General features: G+C 34.3%; 1 protein-coding gene across 17 annotated transcripts in view; it reads right to left on the bottom strand.

The window, feature by feature from the left end:
* The window catches only part of BAZ2B (bromodomain adjacent to zinc finger domain 2B), a 328,851-nt gene that overhangs the window by 179,827 nt on the left and 129,784 nt on the right, over positions 1 to 19,240 (bottom strand). The window contains exon 1 of one of the 17 annotated variants that reach the window (XM_047083188.1): positions 15,883 to 17,279. The exons of the other annotated variants lie outside the window; for them this stretch is intronic. The gene's annotated coding sequence lies outside the window, so the exon portion shown is untranslated. Of the gene's footprint in view, positions 1 to 15,882; positions 17,280 to 19,240 lie in introns of those variants that run through there. 17 annotated transcript variants of the gene reach the window in all.

Here is a 19,240-nt window from a genome sequence, read left to right as displayed (position 1 = left end):
ATCCTACCACTGTGAGACCATGACCTGAGCCCAAATCAAGAGTTGAGATACTTAAATGACTAAACCACCCAGGCACCCCTGTAAATTACTACAAAGTTTAAAGAATTTTTTGTAGTAAACAGAAATGTATATGTTCACTTTACTAAATTCAGAAAGTATTTTAAAAATACAGGAGAAATTTTTTTTTTAAAATCCACCTCCTCACATATAACGTCTAAGTCTTAAACCTGTGTTGGGCACTAAGGTGCGTCTTATTGTTGTTCTCTCTTAACCCTGAAATAACTGAAGATTTCTATCCAATCTTTCCTCATCTTTAGGACCAGAAACGAGGAAGAGTCAGAAAGAAGAGCTAGGGGCTGGGAGGGGTAAGGAGGTTGAAAGGAGACTAGGAATTTGAAGAGATGTGACATCACTGGTAGACTAGCCTACCAGGAAGAAAAAAAAAGATCTTTGCCTTGAAGTAATTTTTAAATGATGACAGTCTTCATGAAAGTAAAATTCTAGCCTTCACTCCCATCCAGGAAGTAGGAAGGTCCATGTCGCATTGTGCTTTTCTCATGCTTCTCCCATATAAAAACATTTAATTCACCAAATAAGACTTCTTGCTACTGATATAATCCTTAACCCTCAACAGTGGGCCTCAAGACCCCACTCCCATGGTCAAAGCTGTCTGAACCAGAAATGACCTGGAGGAGACAATGGCTAGCCAGAAACCTATGACATGTGTTAGCTGCCTCTAAAAGATTCTATGATTTAATCAGATTATCTTTGATATGGACATTTTAACTAATAAAAACAGAAGTTGTTGCTGAGTGGGAAATCATGAAGCCCTAAGAACATACAAACTAAAGAAAAGTTGGTTGGAAAAAATGTTGGGAGAGCAGATATACAGAGAAGCGAAGTGGTACTGTGAGAGAGAAAATGAAAATATTGCCAATCTCAGGTTCTTTTCTTTAGACCTGCCTTTTTGTTTTTCTTGTATTCCCTATGACTTCTCTCTCGCCTTCTAAATTTTTTTTTAATGTTTATTTATTTTTGAGAGAGAGAGACAAACAGACAGACAGACTGTGAGCGGGGGAGGGGCAGACAGAGAAGGAGGCACAGAATCTGAAGCAGGCTCCAGGTTCTGAGCTGTCAGCACAGAGCCCAACACGGGGCTTGAACTCATGAACGTGAGATCATGACCTGAGCTAAAGTCAGATGCTTAACCAACTGAGCCACCCAGATGCTCCTCTCTTGCCTTCTAAATACCCATCCTTCTAATGAGTTTTAGTGGGTTATTGTTACTTGCAACCAAAAGACACTGGCAGAAAACCTCCTAACAAATGTCACGTTTAGTCTTGTCTTTTCTCATCCTTGTTCATCCTACTTATACCACTGAGACATAATCTGTTTTTCCTTTCCAACAATCCAAATGCTGTGCTCTTTCAAATATAGGCCCAAGAGACATTTTATCCATAAAGCTGTCTCTGACTAACCCTAGGTCACAACTTCCCATCTTTGAAGTACAGAGCACTTTAGCTTCTACCCAGGAAGCTGCTAATTATATTGACTTGTTACTGCTCTGTATTTATGTTATAAATTCACTGTATTATTCAAAACATAGCCATTATGTCTGTTGAGTCTTAGTTTCTGAATCAGTAAAATGGGATTAATTACACCTACTTCAAAGACTTATTGTAAAGAGAGTGCCTAGCACACTTCCTGCTAGGTCTTTTGTTCTTCTGTGTTTGGCCAAAATTCAGAAGAAAATATCTTTATTTTCTTCAAACTAAATATACAAGAGTGGGGGAAAAGTTGATTAAAACTTAATACTATTTCTTTCATAAATTAAATGTGAACAAAACTATGTGAAAACCGTCAAGAGCATTTTCACTTCTAAGCACATTTCTTTCACAGGTAAACCTGAATAGATGTTGAAATATATTGGGTATCCCCTGTCTACATGGCCCTCAAACAGTGTTATTATTACTTTACCTATGGATAATAGTATAATTTAAAGTTTCGGGTTTTGGTGACAATAACATTTTCAGTTTAGTTTTTTGTTATTGTTGTTTATTTATTTTGAGAGAGAGAGGGAGAAAGCATGGGAGGGGCAGAGGGAGAGCGAGAGAACGCCAAGAATTGTGACACTGCAGAGCCTGATGCAGAGCTCGAAGCACAGACCGTGAGATCATGACCTCAGCCAAAATCAAAAGTCAGAGGGTTAATCAACTGAGCCATCCAGACGCCTCTAGTTTTTAGATAACCAAAGAGTAAAACTGCTTTTTCCTAAGAATACCTAAGGATTTCCCAAGAATGTTATAACTTTCATTATTCAAAAAAATTAATTTGCTCAGACTATAACTCCCTTTTCTCAGTAATTGAGGGATCAAATTTTTCTTTTATGACACAGATAATGTCAAGAGATTCATAAGTAGTTACAATAATTCCCTTCACCATTTTCTTAACTACAAAATTCAGTCAAATTATGTACTAATATCTTCTCAAATAGGTATCTTCCCTTTTCCTCTTAATTTTTTTTTATTATTTTCAGTATTGCATATAATTCTTACATTTCTTACTGTACCAACAGGTCCAAATATTAATTAATACTCCAAGTTTGTATTTGAAGAATCAAGACCCTTCAAAATACTGCTCAGAGAGAATATAACTGCCTACCTTCATAATAAAAGGCCTTAAGTATACATCTCAAACATGTCTCAACATGACCTGTGCTAAATACATGAAAATATTACTGAACAGTTAAATATAGTGATATAATGAATGTAACTACGAGACTTTTTTCTGCAGAGTTAAAACAAAGTGTCAACTCAATAATAAAATCACTCTAAAAGTGAGCATTGAAATGATAAAATTAAGTATTCTTTTGAAATAGCTCACTGATTACTAAAATAAATGCAATCTAATGATAGAACCATATATAGTTATTTGGACTACAAAACTGTGCTTTAAATGGTTATCTAAATATTCCACTTCAAATGTTCAAAAGTTAAGAACACTTGGGTTCTCAAAAGGCTAACACAGAGTTACCATATGACCCAGCAACTCTTTTCCTAAGTATATACCCAAGAGAAATGAAAACATATGTCCACATAAAAACTTGTGTATGAATGTGGAAATAATCCAAGTGACTATCAACTGATAAACAGATAAATAAAATGCAGTAGACCCACACAATGAAATATTATTCAGCAATAAAAAGGAATGAAATATTGATACATGCTACAACATGGAAGAACCTTGAAAACATGCAAAGTGAAAGAAGCCAGTCACAAATGACCACATAATGCATGATTCCATTAATACGAAATGTCTGGAAAAGGCAAATATGTAGAGACAGAATGTAGATTAGTGGTTGCCTTGGACTGTGGGAAGGTTAGAGGAGAATGAGGAATTACTGTTAAAGAGTACTGAGTTTCTTTTTGGGATGATAAAAATGTTTTAGCTGATTGTGATAATGGTTGCACAACTCTGAATACACTAAAAGCTGAACTGTATACTTTAGATAGATGAATTGTATGGTATGTGAATTATATGTCCATAAAGCTGGTTATTAAAAAAAAGAGACTATTTGGGTCTCATGTTGATAAGATGCTATTTGACATAATGCATTCTCTACTGAAATTTTAAAGTTAGTATTTTCAATTTCAGTGTCTGTATCTAAGACTGAATGTAGAATTGTCCCTAGAATGACCTTTCATGTATCAAATTCTCTCAGGAGCTCACCATTTAGTCAATTTCTCATCTGTGTGTGTGTGTGTGTGTGTGTGTGTGTGTGTGTGTGTGTGTACATATATATAAACTTGCTAACTCTATATTAACTCAGTTTAGAAACTGAACAGGTTTATCCAACATTATTAAGTTTCTAAGTACTTACCAGACTTGTTGTACAACTTCATTCCAATGGTCATGTGACTAGCTAGATTTTTATAATAGAGGGATTTAATAAAGAAAAATAAGCCTGAGATTCTAAACCACATAAACTTTTCACTCTCTTCTGCTGATCCTGCTTCCTAAATACCTTCTTTCTATTCCTACTATCATTTTAGTACAATCCTAAATCAGTTCTTACTGAAAATACTGTTATAGACTTCTTTAAGAGATCTGTTTCTCTCTTCCCCAATCCTTCTCTACACAGCCACAGTAATCCTACCAAAAAAAATAGTAATCATTTTAATACAAAAACCTGATCCTACTACTCCCCTACTTAAAACTCTTTCAGTATCTCTGAATCATATGTATGGTAAAATCCCAGGTCCTCTGTTTGGCACAAGAAGCTCTTCTTAATGAGGCTTCGGACTTCCTCTCTGGTCTCACTCTCCTCTCATACACTCAGTGGCCAAACATCTTGCCATTCCCAAATATGCCCACGTCTCCCCTGCATCCATGCCATGTATCTGGTATATGATGTTCACTGTTCCTCACATGTCCTTCCTTTATCCCTGCCAAACTCCTATACATATTCTAGGTCTCATCTCATTAATTACTTAGTCTGGGAAGCCAGTCTGATTCACTGAAGAAGTCACAGGTACTCCTTTCTTGTTGCTCTTATATACTTACTAATTAAAGTACTTATAACACTGTACTGTGCAACAATTTTGTTTTGATATCATGTTTCCTACTAAATGGTGAGATCCTTGTGAAAGCATGGACTATTGTTTATCATCTTTAAATCCTTATAATCTAGAATATAAGATCTTAATAAAAGGCTTTGAATCAAAGTGCATGATAATCATTAAAATTTATATGTAACTTGGTAATTTGGAAAAGCCAAGCCAAACCAAACAAAAAACCACTGCACACATATTCTCATTTTACCCTAAGAACAAATCTTGAAGTAGGTAGTTTTGGTATTATTTTAATTTTATAGATGAGGAATTCCGCTTTAATATTTATCACCAATTGTCAGTTTAAAAGAATGAAAAAGAAACTTAAGATATAGAAAAAACCCTCTATTTCCTATAAAAATTTTAACATAGAAATAACTTTAAAATAAGTCTTCATAAACACACTTGTCCATAACTAAACAAGCTACTTATCAATTTTCAATTCCTGAAGTGGAAAAATGCTAGCCAGCATGGCCTACACATTTCCTTTCATCTATCACTCCAAACTCATAGCATTCAAGGTGGTTGGTAATAACGGCAGGTGTGAGAACTCTGTCATCCTCTTGTCATAACAAGGACAGAGCAATCTGAACCAAAGATCTGTACTTTCCAGGAGTCTTCTGCCTCTTCCCAAAGAACTCTTATAAGGGCTACTATAAGTAGATTGTTGAAACCAAGGTTTACATATGCAGTAGGTATACTGAGAGCCAGAAGGGAAAATACGACTGCTATACCTCCAAAAAAGTTTCTATGAGGACATGTGACTACCTGAGTAAAGCCCTCCACCGAGCCAGAAATCCCTTACCAGGTAGCCCCTACAATGATCTATCACTATTTGAGGCTCCACCTCACCCCTGCACAGAGGAAGGCAGCATGATGAAAGCAGAACTGGACCTAAAAATGGACCCACCATCCCAACTCTGCATTCTCAGAGTTGTAATATGCCACATTGGATACCGGATGTCCACAAGGTTCACCTTCAATATCATGTCTAAGGAATGATTAATAAACAGATTACAACAAACCGATCCTACTTAAAGACTTAGAACAGCTTTCAGAGAGTAATGATGTACATTTCTATTAGCTATTATTGAAGAAAATACCTTGGTAATTCTGAAGTATGGTAATTCATATACCATATGTATGGTATATGTATTATATATATTGTAGTCTTACAAAAAAACTACAGAAAATACTATGAAGAAAACCATCAGGAAGAAAAAATACATTTACAATGTTGTACTGTATTTATTGAAAAAAAAATCCATGTGAAAATGGACCCACACAGTTCAACCTGTGTCGTTCAAGGGTCAACTGTATATTTCAAAGACTAACCTATTTTCAGATATATAGTTTACAAGTATTTTCTCCCATTCCATACATTGCTTTTCCACTCTGTTGACTATTTCCTTTGCTGTGCAGAAAATTCATAGCTTGATGTAGTCTCATTTATTTTTGTTTTTGTTGCCTATGCTTTTGATGTCATATCCATGAAAATCATTGCTGAAACCAATGTCACGAAGCTTTCCCACTCAGTTTTATTTAGGGAGTTTCACACTTTCACATCTTACATTGAGGTCTTTAATCTATTTTGAGTTGATTTTTGTGTGTAGTATATTTCATGTATGTTGTCCAATTTCATTCTTTTGCATGTCGATATGCAGTTTTTCCATTACCACTTATTGAACAGACTAGTTTTTCCTTACTGTGTATTCTTGGCACTCTTTTCAAAGATTACTTGACTATATATGCATAGATTTATTTCTGGGCTCTCTATTTTATTTCATTGGTCTATATGTCTGTCAATCCAGTACTATACTGTTTTGATTACTATGTCTTTATAATATATTTCAAAATCAGGAAGTGCGAAGCTTCCATCTTTGTTTTTCTTTCTACAGATTGATTTAGCTATCTGTGATCTTTTACGGTTCCACACTAATTTTAGAATTGTTTTTTGTATTTCTGTAAAAAGTGCTGTTGAGATTTTGATAGCGATTGTACTGAATCTGTGGACTACTTTGAATACTATGGAAAGTTTAACAATAGCGTCTTCTAATCCTCCTCTTTAAATTTTCTGTTTCACTTAGTTTTTGATCATTTTAAATTCTTTACTTTCTTACCATTTTGACAATGCCACAATAAGAACACTTAAAATATTTTATCTAATTATTTAATTTTCACTAGCTTATTCAAAGTATTTAAGTCTACCACAATTCTGTGTTCACTTAAGTATTGTCTTTTTGGTTTTAACCAAATGGAAACTTTTCTCCCAAAAGCTATCTCTAAGTTTAACTTTTATTGATGACTTAGAGACTCTATAATCTCGTTCTCAGTTCCTATTTAATTGTGGAAAGACTCTAGGCTCAAATCACTACTAAGGCAACTTTCCTCAGAGGTTTGAACAAGGGAAAAAGAAGATTCTGTGAGTTCTCCTGTGTCAATTTTCTCAAAATTGCTGGCTATTTCAAATTCCCTATTCATCAAATAGTCTCATGTACACCCTTTGATAAGAAATTTAAAGGAACCTTCTGATTGCTCTTCCTTTTATTTCCAGAAATGACTTCTCTAAAGTCCTAAACAATATTCTTATTAGGGTGACCAATTATATCTGTTATTACTATTACCATATTGAATACACAAGTAATTCATTATTGTTTATGTGCTTATTTTATTATACATACTTCCTAGGGAAGTTTGCAATTAGGTCAAAAAGTTTCCCTATTCCAATACCCCTTCCCATTTCCTCAGTTATATGACCTTATCAAGCCAGTGAAATAAGTCTGTCTTTTGGCTTTAGTGGCTCCTCACTGATCTAAAAAAGGTAAACACTGTTCTACTAACTCACACTGAATTCTAGAATTTATACTTTCACAAGTCATCTCAAAAACCAGTCGTCTCTCTCAATACTTAAAGGCATAAAATGTTAATATAACTGAAATAAATAAATATAAAATGACTAAAAAGAATGTATTGGGAGTATTTTCCAGTTAGATATAATTAAGTGGGATTTTACTTTATAGTGTGAAAAGGCAACTAAAAAATATCTTAGCCTTGGGCAGAATTACACTGAAGTTACATTACCAGTAGGCTTAATTATTAAAATTCACTTTAAGAGGTGGCTTTTTACACATACACATTTCTTTTCTTTTCCTTTTAAGAAAAGCATATGTTATGTGCTGAAGCCAGTATTCAGTCTAATCTTTTACATACTCTATAGCATAATAAAAGGTTATTTTTTTTTTTTTAAATTTTTTTTTCAACGTTTATTTATTTTTGGGACAGAGAGAGACAGAGCATGAACGGGGGAGGGGCAGAGAGAGAGGCAGACACAGAATCGGAAACAGGCTCCAGGCTCCGAGCCATCAGCCCAGAGCCTGACGCGGGGCTCGAACTCACGGACCGCGAGATCGTGACCTGGCTGAAGTCGGACGCTTAACCGACTGCGCCACCCAGGCGCCCCTAAAAGGTTATTTTTAATGTTTATTTATTTTTGAGAGAGAGAGAGCATGAGCAGGGAGGGGTAGAGAGAGGGAGACAGAGAGTCTGAAGTAGGCTCCATGCTGTCAGTGGAAGCCCGATGTGGGGCTTGAACCCACAAACCATGAGATCATGACCTGGGCTGAAGTCAGAGGCTCAACCAACTGAGCCACCCAGATGCCCCTCTTTATATAGTATGATAGAATAAAAATTAATGCTTGATGCAGTCACTGCAGACAACAGATTCCTCAAAAAGCTAAACATCAAATTACCACATGACCTAGCAATTTCATTCCAAGGTACATATATACCCTGAAAATAACTGAAAGCAGAGTACTGAACAGATATTTGTACATTTAAACATCCATCAAAAGATGAATGGATAAATGTGATATATACATAAATATATACATACATACGTATGTCATATATGCGATAGATAGATAATGGGATATTACTGAGCCCTAAAGAGTAATGAGGTTCTGATACATGATATAACACAGATGAATCTTGGCACATTATACTAAGTGAAAGAAACCTGACACAAAAGGACAGATATTATATGACTTGACTTACAGGAAACATCTAGAACAGACAAATTGATGGGGACAGAAAGTAGATTCAAGATTACCAGGGGTTGGGGAAAGGGGGAAATGGAGAATCAATTAGTGCTTAATGGTTACAGAGTTTCCATTTGGGTAATGAAAAAGTTTTGAAAATAAAGCAGTGACTGTCAGACAACATTGTAAACGTAAATGCCAATGAATTGTACGCTTAAAAATGTTTAAAATGGCAACTTTTATGTTATATATTTTTCCACAACTTAAAAAACTTAGTACTACTGAATATCGCAAATCATTGGATTATACACCCTAAATGGATAAATAGTAAATTGCAGTATGTGAAATATCTCAGGAAATATGTTATAAAATTAATGTTTGAAGTCTTTCTTCAATGCTTGAAGTTCAGGTCCCTTTTCCTTTTTTCCAGACTTCCTTGGTCATTTTAGTGACCTTTCTCTTGTTCTCAAATCATATTTCACTTGTTTATATTACTTACTTAGCAATTAATCCTATCCTCTTTTTGGCATCACTGGTGTTTTAAAATTACTGTTATACATTTAAGATTTGATTATGCTTTGTTTATAGAACAAGATTAGATGCTCATATTATCAAATCAAGACCAATATTTCATATCTGTTTGTACTTTGTTTACCAAACAAGATTAGTAGTAGCTCAAATTGTCAAATTAGGACCAGTAGTTCTCTGCCATCTTCTAATCTTCAAAAAAATAATACTACATTTGCACAAATATAGAGAGTAAAAATTTCAATAACAAATGTTAAGAGAAAGCAGTCTCAGAAAAATATGATTGGAATACTCATTTGCTGGGCACTCCACAATTAATCAAGGATGTAATAGATTTAGTTCAGTAGTAATTATTTATTTTAATGTTTTATTTATTTTTGAGAGAGAAAGAGAGAGAGAGAGACAGAATAAGAGCGGGAGGGGCAGAGAGAGGGGGAGACACAGAATATGAAGTAGGCTCCAGGCTCTGAGCTGTCAACACAGAGCCCAATGCAGGGCTCAAACCCATGAAACCTGAGATTATGACTGAGGCAGAAGTCAGATGCTGAACTGACTGAGCCACACAGGCGCCCCTAGTTCAGTACAATTATTAAAAATAGGCAATAGGATACTTTCACCAGAAAATTTTCTGACTGACCATTTTTCTTTTTCCCCAAAGACACTATACAAATAAGAAATAAAACAAAATAGGTGAGGAATATACAAACATTTAACATATATGCTAATATTTTTTATGCCTAAGTAGATGTGTTTAGGATATATACTTCTAATCCTGAAAAGAATTAACTAAAACAAGAGATTATACAGATAATTAAGTTGCAACAGCCAACCAAAATTTTTGTTTACTGAAAAAGCTCATTTAATGATTACAGCAGTCTTGGAGCACCTGGGTGGCTGAGTCAGTTAAGTGGCCGACTTCAGCTCAGGTCATGATCTCATGGTTTGTGATTTTGAGCCCCATGTCGGGCTCTGCACTGACAGAGCCTGGAGCCTGCTTCAGATTCTGTGTCTCCCTCTCTCTTTCCCTCCCCCACTCGTGCTGTCTGTCTCTCTCTCTCTCTCTCTCTCTCTGCCTCTCAAAAAATAAATAAATGAGAAAAAAATTAAAAAACAATTATAGCAGTCTTAAATTATACATAAGTATTTTGGGGTATAAAATGAAAAAGAAGGTAGACTTTAGAAAAAGAAATAGGAAGGATAAATATCTTTTTTTTTCTTGTTCCTTTGAAAAATAGCATATAAATTTGAGATATATATGAAACAGTGCACTTGGAATAAAGTCATATAGTTATAGAACAGAAATATAAAGACTAGGTAAATTTCCTACATATGTCTTTAGTATATGCTTAAAATAACCTGTTAGGCATACAGACTATTTTAATCCACAGTGGAGTTTTTAATTGGTACTTTTAAAAATGTGCAAAATGCTTTTGTTAAAATATTTCTTTTCTACAGAATGTCTGAATGACCTTCTCTTAAGTGTGCTTTTAAAAACATATCATAAATTATATAAATTATATTTTGATCTAAAGGCAAATGTTTAAGCTTTTAAAGTATAGCATCAGTACCTCAAAAGTAAATCTGTTCCAATGAACAAGTATGTTTCTATTCTTTACTGAAGTAGAATGACTTATATTCACTTTTACAGTGAAAATATCCACTGACATCTCAGAGAATATTGCTTTTCCAGTCAGAAACACAGCTATTTATCAAATCACTTCCCCATAAAACAGCCAATAAAGGGAAGGAAACAAAAATAGGTTTCCATCAGATAAAATACATGAGTTAAACTCATTCTATATTAATTAAAAAGTCCTCATGCCCTTAATCTCTGAGGTTTTATAATTTACACATGACTCCAACAAACTTGGATTGTGATTTCAAGGTCACAGCATATTAGAAAGAGGGATAAAGATGATAATGATAGCAGCTGTAATTTTTCTAAGCGTGTATTAAGCACTACACAGGGGGACAGGGCTGAGGGTAGAGGGAGTGTCAGTAGTAGGTAATTGTATGAAAGTCGTGCAGAAATTAAAAAGAAAAACAAAACAAAACAAACCCCCCAAAACAGCATCAACAAATGGCTTTAATTCTATGATGGAGAATCTATAAGCCTTATGTCCCAAGGGTATCCCTATGTTACAATACAGGGTAACAAAAAAAGACAACTCCATGAAACCTTAAACAAATGTTTGAAGTTTAATATATCAGACTTTTTTAAAATGAGCATAGGCAATAGAATCTAAAGATTTAGATTTGAACCCAGACCCATCACTTAATATATCAACGACCTCAGGCAATTACAATCTCCCTCAGACTCAGTTTCTCCAAGTGTAAAGTGGGATAATATTTATTTTATGGCACTATACTGAGAATTAACATATGTAATAGCACCCAGTACAACTGACTAATATAGTAGCCACTGAAATACTTTGAAAATTTAACTATCCAGAATAAATTGTTCTTTGAAATAAACAATTTTATTGCTTTCCAAAATATTATAACTTTTTAAATTTTTTTAATGTTTATTTTTGGGAGAGAGAGAGAGCATGCGCGCGATAGTGGGGGAGGGGCAGAGAGAAAGGGAGATACAGAATCCAAAGCAGGTTCCAGGCTCTAAGCTGACAGCACAGAGCCCGATGCGGGGCTCGAACTCCTGAACTGGGAGATAGTGACCTGAGCCAAAGTCAGACACTTAACCAAAGTCAGACACTTAACTGACTGAGCCACCCAGGCGTCCCAAACATTATAACTTTTTAGATGTTACTCTGGAGTTTGTAAATACATAAAGTAGAAAATGCCAAGATTCATTTAAGTGTATGAAGAATGCTCTCAAATCTCATCATAAGGCACCTCTTTGACCAGGTAAGTCCAATTCATTCTTTAGCCTCAGTTTAGATAGTATCTCTTCTGGAAAGCCTTCCCACAATCTCTACTTGCATATCTTCCAGACACTTAAAAATCTATCACATCCCAAACCGAAGTCCTGAATGCCCATCTCTATCCCAGACTTGTTCCATCTGAATACCTTCCCCATCTCACAGCCAATGGCAACACCATCCTTCTAAGTTGCTCAGCCAAAAACCTTAGAGTCATTTGTCTTCTTTTTCTCATATCCCACACCCAATCCACTGAAAGACCTTTTTGCTTGTACCTTAAAAACATCCAGAATTTGCTACCAACTTCAGTCAGATTATTCTATTAGCCTTCTAACTAGTGGTCAATGCCACTAGTCTCAAAACAGCAACTGGAGTGATCCTTTAAAAATATAAAACAGATTTACTGATAGCCCTGCAATGGCTCCTCAAAGTCGTTGTAGTGGTCTGTAAAGTCCTATATGAAATGACCCTTCTACCCATTACCTACTCTCCTTCCCCTCTCACTCTGCTCTAATCACAATGGTTTCTGTTCATTACTCTGAACAATTGACATATATTTCTGCCTCAAGCCCTCTACCTGGAAGGCTCTTCCTAAAGATTTCCACATAGCTAACCAATTCCTTGGTTTTTGGTTAAATATCACCTTCTCTGTAAATCCCTCTTCAGCCTCTGCTACCCATCACCACCAAAGCCTTATTCTGCTCTACTTTTTCTATCTTCCATAACACTTGTCACCTTGAAACATGCTATACACTTTATTTATCATGCTTATTGTTTCTATCTACCCCACTATATGTTCCACAAGAACAGAGAGCTTTGAAAGTTTTATTTACTGATATATCCCATGTACCTAGAACAGCAGCACACCAAATGCAAATTAAATATGTGAATAAAGGAATACATTAGAGGGATGCCTGGATGGCTCAGTCAGTTAAGCATCCAACTTCAGCTCAGGTCATGATCTCACAGTTTGTCAGTTTGAGACCCGCAGCAAGATCCTCTGTATCCCTTGCTCTCTGCCCCTCCCCCAACTCTCGCACACTCTCTCTCTCAAAAATAAACAACTATTAAGAAAAAAAAAAGAATACATTAGATACTTCTTGTGTTGCCTGCATCCTGCACTGACTAGTATTATATGTTATCACATTGTACTGTAATATGTAATAGCCTGTTAATTTTCTGCCGCTTCAACTAAACTGTTTCTTGAAACAAAGAATTTTATTTTGTTTTCCATTATTGTTGCTAGTACTTCCTTATAGTGCCTGACACTTAGTAAGTACTCTGCATTATTTAATAAATTGATGGGAAAAAAAAAACTATCTAAATCAAGGTGTAAGCACCTTATTATCTCCAAAATATAAACACAATGCTTAAAGGCATGACACCGAAGACTGAGTTCTGGATTCTGGATTCTGTTACTGTCTTTGGTCTGAATCTGGCCCTTACTGGCTAAGGAACACTGTTGAAATTATTTAAATTCCCTACCACTATTTCCTTACCAGTACAAATAGGAGTAATGATGGTATCTAAACCTCAAGTGATTATCATGAATATAAAATACAGGTAATAGTGAAGGAGTTCAGAACATGCAACACTAGCATATTGACATTTTGAGTTAAAGGCTCTTGAAAAACAGTAAATTTAAGGAAAGCAGATGACCTTCCTTCTTTTTCTTAAAAGCAAAAACTGAAATTCTTGTATGAAAGATGTCCTTCCTATACCAGAAGGAAAGTAGCACTCTTATCATCAAGGACAAAAAGTTGAGACTAAATTAATCCTACACAAACAGACTTTGTTAAAAATAATTATTCTCTCCCTTTGGCCTCTGCACATAGGTTAGTCACTTTTCCACAATTGCCTCTCTTTGTTCAACTTCATATAAAACAAGTAGGTTTTGCCATTTCTTTGGGTCATCATTTCTTATGCAGTCTCCCATGTCACACAAAACTTTTATTAAATACATGTGTATGCTTTTGTCCTGTTGATCTATTTTGAGTCCATTTAATTTTCAGGCCCAGACAAAAAGAACTCTAAAAGAGTAAAGGTAAATGTTTCTATCTCCTACAACAGAATTAGCTCAGTGATTGGTACATATTAAGCAGTCAATAATTGAAATCTATTACTTGTTATTACAAATTAAATAGAGGAACTATTATAAGTCCTATTTCAATAACTTGACTAAGCTAAAATATTCACTAAATATAATCTTTAGAATCTCCTAGAAAGCACCAATAATATATATTAAAAATTATTGAGTTGCCTAAAATAATTTTGATAAGCATTTTGGAAAAGAAAATACATTAACTCAACAAAAGTAGAATTACATTTATATTATCCCAGAATATTTTTAAGTATTTCTAGATGTTAGGTTCTAAACTATATTCAATAATTGCCTTTAATGTTTAATAATTTCATAATGTTTTCTTTTAAATGGCCAGGATACCTACTACTAGAGTTTAAAAATAAAACAACTTGGGGTGCCTGGTTGGCTCAGTCAGTTAAGCAGCTGCCGTCAGCTCAGGTCATGATCTCATGGTTCATGGGTTCGAGTCCTGCATTGGGCTCTGTGCTGACAGTTCGGAGCCTGGAGCCTGCTTCTAATTCCGTGTCTCCCTCTCTCTCTGTCCCTCCCCTGCTCATGCTCTGTCTCTGTCTCTCTCTCTCTCTTGAAAATAAATTAACATTAAAAAATTTTTTTTCTAATCAAATATCTTACTATTTAGATAAACTATGCTTATAGGCCTTTAATATATATGCACATTCTTCCTTCTACTCTGAATAATCTCATTTCCAGATATGAGACTTTTGAGAAAAAGATTTAAGTACATTTGTGACTCTTTACTAAATCACCTCCAAGGTTTTCACTTCTCATTTTAGTCATGTATCCAACAATAAATATAATCTTTTGGTAATGTTATATTAAGAACTGAGCAAAACTAACAATTCAGTCCAAATTAAAAGACCAATTTTATGGTGTTTATTTTAAACCTTATTTTCTCTTATTTTATAATAAAAATGTTTCTAGTTTTATAATAGAAATAATTTTTCTATTATTTCCCTGCCTACTGTGACTCCTAAATGTTTTCCTACTCTATCTCCAGAGTCAGTTCTCCATTTTATAAAACACTTGTGAAAACTAATTTTCTTTATACTTTGTACTGACACAAAGAAATAAACAAACATACACATTTTACTAAACACTCATATGGGCAGTAGACAAGAAAACTGAGGTAAGCAGTTTAGATGATTGTCCCAAGAACACAGATGGAGTGACTGCCAGCTTTAGGATTAAAACTAAGAAGCTCATTATTCCCTTCTTATATTCTGAGTACTTAATATTGTTTTTACATCACAAGGATCTCTTAACTAATCTAAAAACAATAATTTAATAATTAAAACAATTATCAACAATAATTATGACAAATGTAAACAGATTTATGAAATCTAGTAAACAAAAGTAAAATTAATTTATCCAAATATTCCCTGAAAAAACCTGATTTACCACATAAGTTGTTTTTAAATTTTTCCTTAGAGAGCCAAGAAAGTGGCAGTCGAGTATAATTTATCACTTCAATGTCTTTTTAAAAAACCAATTTCTTGAGCCAAAATCTACAATGAGTATATGAGACCACACAGAAATACTCTTCATTTAAAAAACAATTCTCCAAACTTAAAACACTAGTTTCAACTCTAATTGTAAACTTAAACTTCAGGATATATTTATAACACATATATCTATGAAAAGACAATGCTAAAAAGTAAAGAAAACACCAAATACTACTGCATTTACAAGAGAAAAAGACATACAGTATAACATTAACAGCTTACTGTGGAGAGTGGGTTTAATCAGGAAGTAGCCATTATCCTTTCGATTCAGAGCAGTGACAGCACTCCAAAACAACAAGCCGTGGTATTTTTCAGTTAAAAGGAATGAAAGAATACCTACTATTGTGTCCTAGCTTTGCTGACCCCAAAGGTCACCACATGTCTTTTAATCAAAAGCTATCATGAAAACATAATCCAAGTAAGCATTTACAATGCTCTATTTGTTGAAACACCTAAAATCTACCTAACACAACCTCTCTCCCTCAGTTACTCACAAAACATGGCTGTCTTATTCAGAGATTAGCAATTATTGTAATGAGATACTGTCGGAGAGGGTCAAATAGTACTTCCTGCAGTTTACACATCTTGATTTCCTGGTAAACAAACTGAAAGGCAGGTGGAGCACTTAGATCACCAGTAAACGTGAATGCTCACGTGACAAAACTAAGCCAGGTAAGGTGGATGTCTCAAGTAATCGCTCTTTTCTTAATTTTATTAACGTCAAAACAGACAATAAAGAGTTCCTTCTTCCTTTTTCTAAGGAGGGTTTATTCCTGACATGCACAGGCACAGTTTATAATAAGGAATGCTTGAAAATGAATCTGTTTAAGTAGGTTTTGAAAATTACTTCTGGCAAGTAAATTGTAAAAGACAAGGCAATGCTAACAAGGTATATTAAAAAAAACAACAACTAAGAATAACTGTTCAAACACCTGCTAAATATAAAGAAAAGTCTTTAAATTTCAACTGCTTCAAGAAAGTAGATAAAAGAAGTTTCTGAGTTATAATTAAATTTTAGTCAAAGCATAAACCTATTTTTATCAGGACAAGCTCCTACAAAAATATTACTTTATAATTTATGTGGCAGTCTTTGAAAAAAAACTATCTCAATTATCTGAATCAAAAAGTTTACACAACTCGAAGCTATTCCCAGCATCCTTTAAAATTCATATTTCAAAAAGAAAACAAAACTGAAAATATTTATCTGTGAGCATCTCAAAAAAATATTGTTAGCTTGAAGACTAAGTTTTCTTGTCCCTAGTTTTTTTCCCCCCAAAACTGCTGTTTTTTTTCCCTGTCTGAAATTTCTAGTATAGGTGAACGAGGGTTGGTTTAAATTACCTAAGGGTATAAAACAAACACATACTCTGTCAACGTGATAAACTAATTCACTACTTTAAAAATATTTAGGCGATTTTTTTCTTAATCTACAAAATTGCATTTATCTTAATTCTATTTATACCAAGGCCATGCATGCATCTATTTCCTAACTACTTAGAACATAGACTGCTTTGATTTTAAGGCAAAAAGCTCTTAATGACCCTTTTACAACAATATAATCATATCACGGCATTAAATTATATTATTTAAATCATATTTACTCTATTTGCAAATAAAATTCTTATGTACTGAAATAGAAAACAAAATAAATTAATAACAGAACACCCAAGTATAGAAAATTGTGCTGAGAGTACAGAAACTCAGAATGGGTCTCATTTACAAACAATATGTGTCATTGGAAAGGAGTGTGTATTCAATATTAAACATTAACACAAGTCGCTAATCACCACCTTTACTACAATGACACATGAAATAGACAGCAAATTTTCAGAAAACTATGACTAAGGAGTTAACAAGTCCAGCTGAATTTCTTGGTCAAATGAAATAATTCAAATATTCTACAGTTACCTGAAAAACAAAACAAAGCCCTTACTTATTCCCTTTATAGAAAATTTAATATATAATTCATAATTAAATATGTAGCTTTGACTGTGATTCATATACCAAAACAAAAGTAAAGTTTAAATTAGAAAATTATCAGTTCAGTTATTTCAAAGATCCACGACTATCTTAGCTTTCTATAATAAGTCAAATTTAGAGGACAATGAAATAAAAATATAAAGGTAACGAAGATAAATTTGAAATTTTGTTTCATTCAAGATGGCTTTTACCAACAAGCAGCAAGTTTTGGTATTAAGAATTTACAATTCAGCTGAAAGGGCTGGGGCAAAAACCAGGGTAATATATGTGGTCCTCTGTGAGCTAGAAAAAGACCCCTCTGAGCTCACATATGAGAAAAAGGCACCCTTTCCTCCTCTAGGATGTATTTCAGCCTTACTTGTTTCTCTCAAGTCAGGCACTCTTGTGTAGGCACACTTAGCACAATGAGCTATACCTGGTAGCCCTGTACAGGCAAAAAGCTTCAGAAAGGATTCCCCTGCCCCCCTGGCAAGTCTAAGAAACCACACAGGAGATTAGTCATCCATGACTTAAGAAATTTATACAGAAAGAAAAGAGGAGACAGGGGAGGGGACACCAGGGAGAAAGGTTCCTGCTTTTATTTGCTTGTCTTCTGCTGGCAATAAATAAGCTTTTATTGGTTATTTATATCCCATTTTATTCCAAAATAATTTAATGTGACTTACAGAAATATGAGTAGAACAGATGCTTTCAAAATATAAATTAACATGAATAAAGGGAAAAATAAGAGGAAGGAAGATGAAACACAAGGTAAACTTGAAACACAGAAACACCTATCACAGTTGCCTTACACAATTCTAAGATGTGGGTGGTTCAGCTCTGAGCTACCTAGCTATGGAAGTAAAGTGGGAAATGAGATCAAATTACAAAATTTTAATTCTCTGTAAGATGTGTTACAAACCAGCACCAAGGCTTTTCCTAGCACTCCGAATTGAGAGAAATTTCTTTTATACTTTTTAATAAAGTAACACTGGACAATTCGAAATTTTTTCCCACAGCATCTTTACAGAAATTAAATAACAAACTTCATATGAAAGTTTCTTTTAACATTTCCTTAGCACAAGCTGAGGTCATAACACAATGAGAAGTTACCCAGAAAATAAGCCATCTTGCTAGGAAAGCTTCTGTAATTTGTCTAATCTGTTTTCTTTTTTTTTTAAACAAACACTAACCATCCCCAAGGATCTCTTGTTAAATTCACAGTCTACTCTCATGTTCCAAATTCATACTTTATTTTCTAAATTCAGGTTGTTTTGCTGGATGAGCAAGTAAAAACAGGGCATGCAAGCTCTAACTGTGGTTCCACATCAGACAAGGGAAGACACTGGTAGTTAGGTAAATCTAGATACTTAAAAGGGAACTTCTCTTTTTTTTTACTTACAATAGTTCCTCTCTTCTTTGTTAGTGACTTTCCATAATCCTGCTCAATCCAACAGCCTGAGAGCCCAATCTATGATGACTTTTATTGCTCCTTAGTTTGGTATTTCCAACTAGGGTAAAGAAATCTGACTTAGGGTTTCTAGATTCCTAAGTTGTCATTCAGTCTGCACCAGTTTAGATTCATTTTAGAGCATGATTTTTGAGTGCTTTTACAGCATTT

This window comes from Lynx rufus, unplaced genomic scaffold (genome assembly GCF_022079265.1).
Source record: "Lynx rufus isolate CCGP_SWC_20201006 ecotype Redwood Valley unplaced genomic scaffold, mLynRuf1.p SCAF_2, whole genome shotgun sequence".
Lineage (NCBI taxonomy): Eukaryota > Metazoa > Chordata > Mammalia > Carnivora > Felidae > Lynx > Lynx rufus.
Note: the sequence above shows the minus strand (reverse complement) of the source record. Positions and strands in the feature narration are given on the sequence as shown.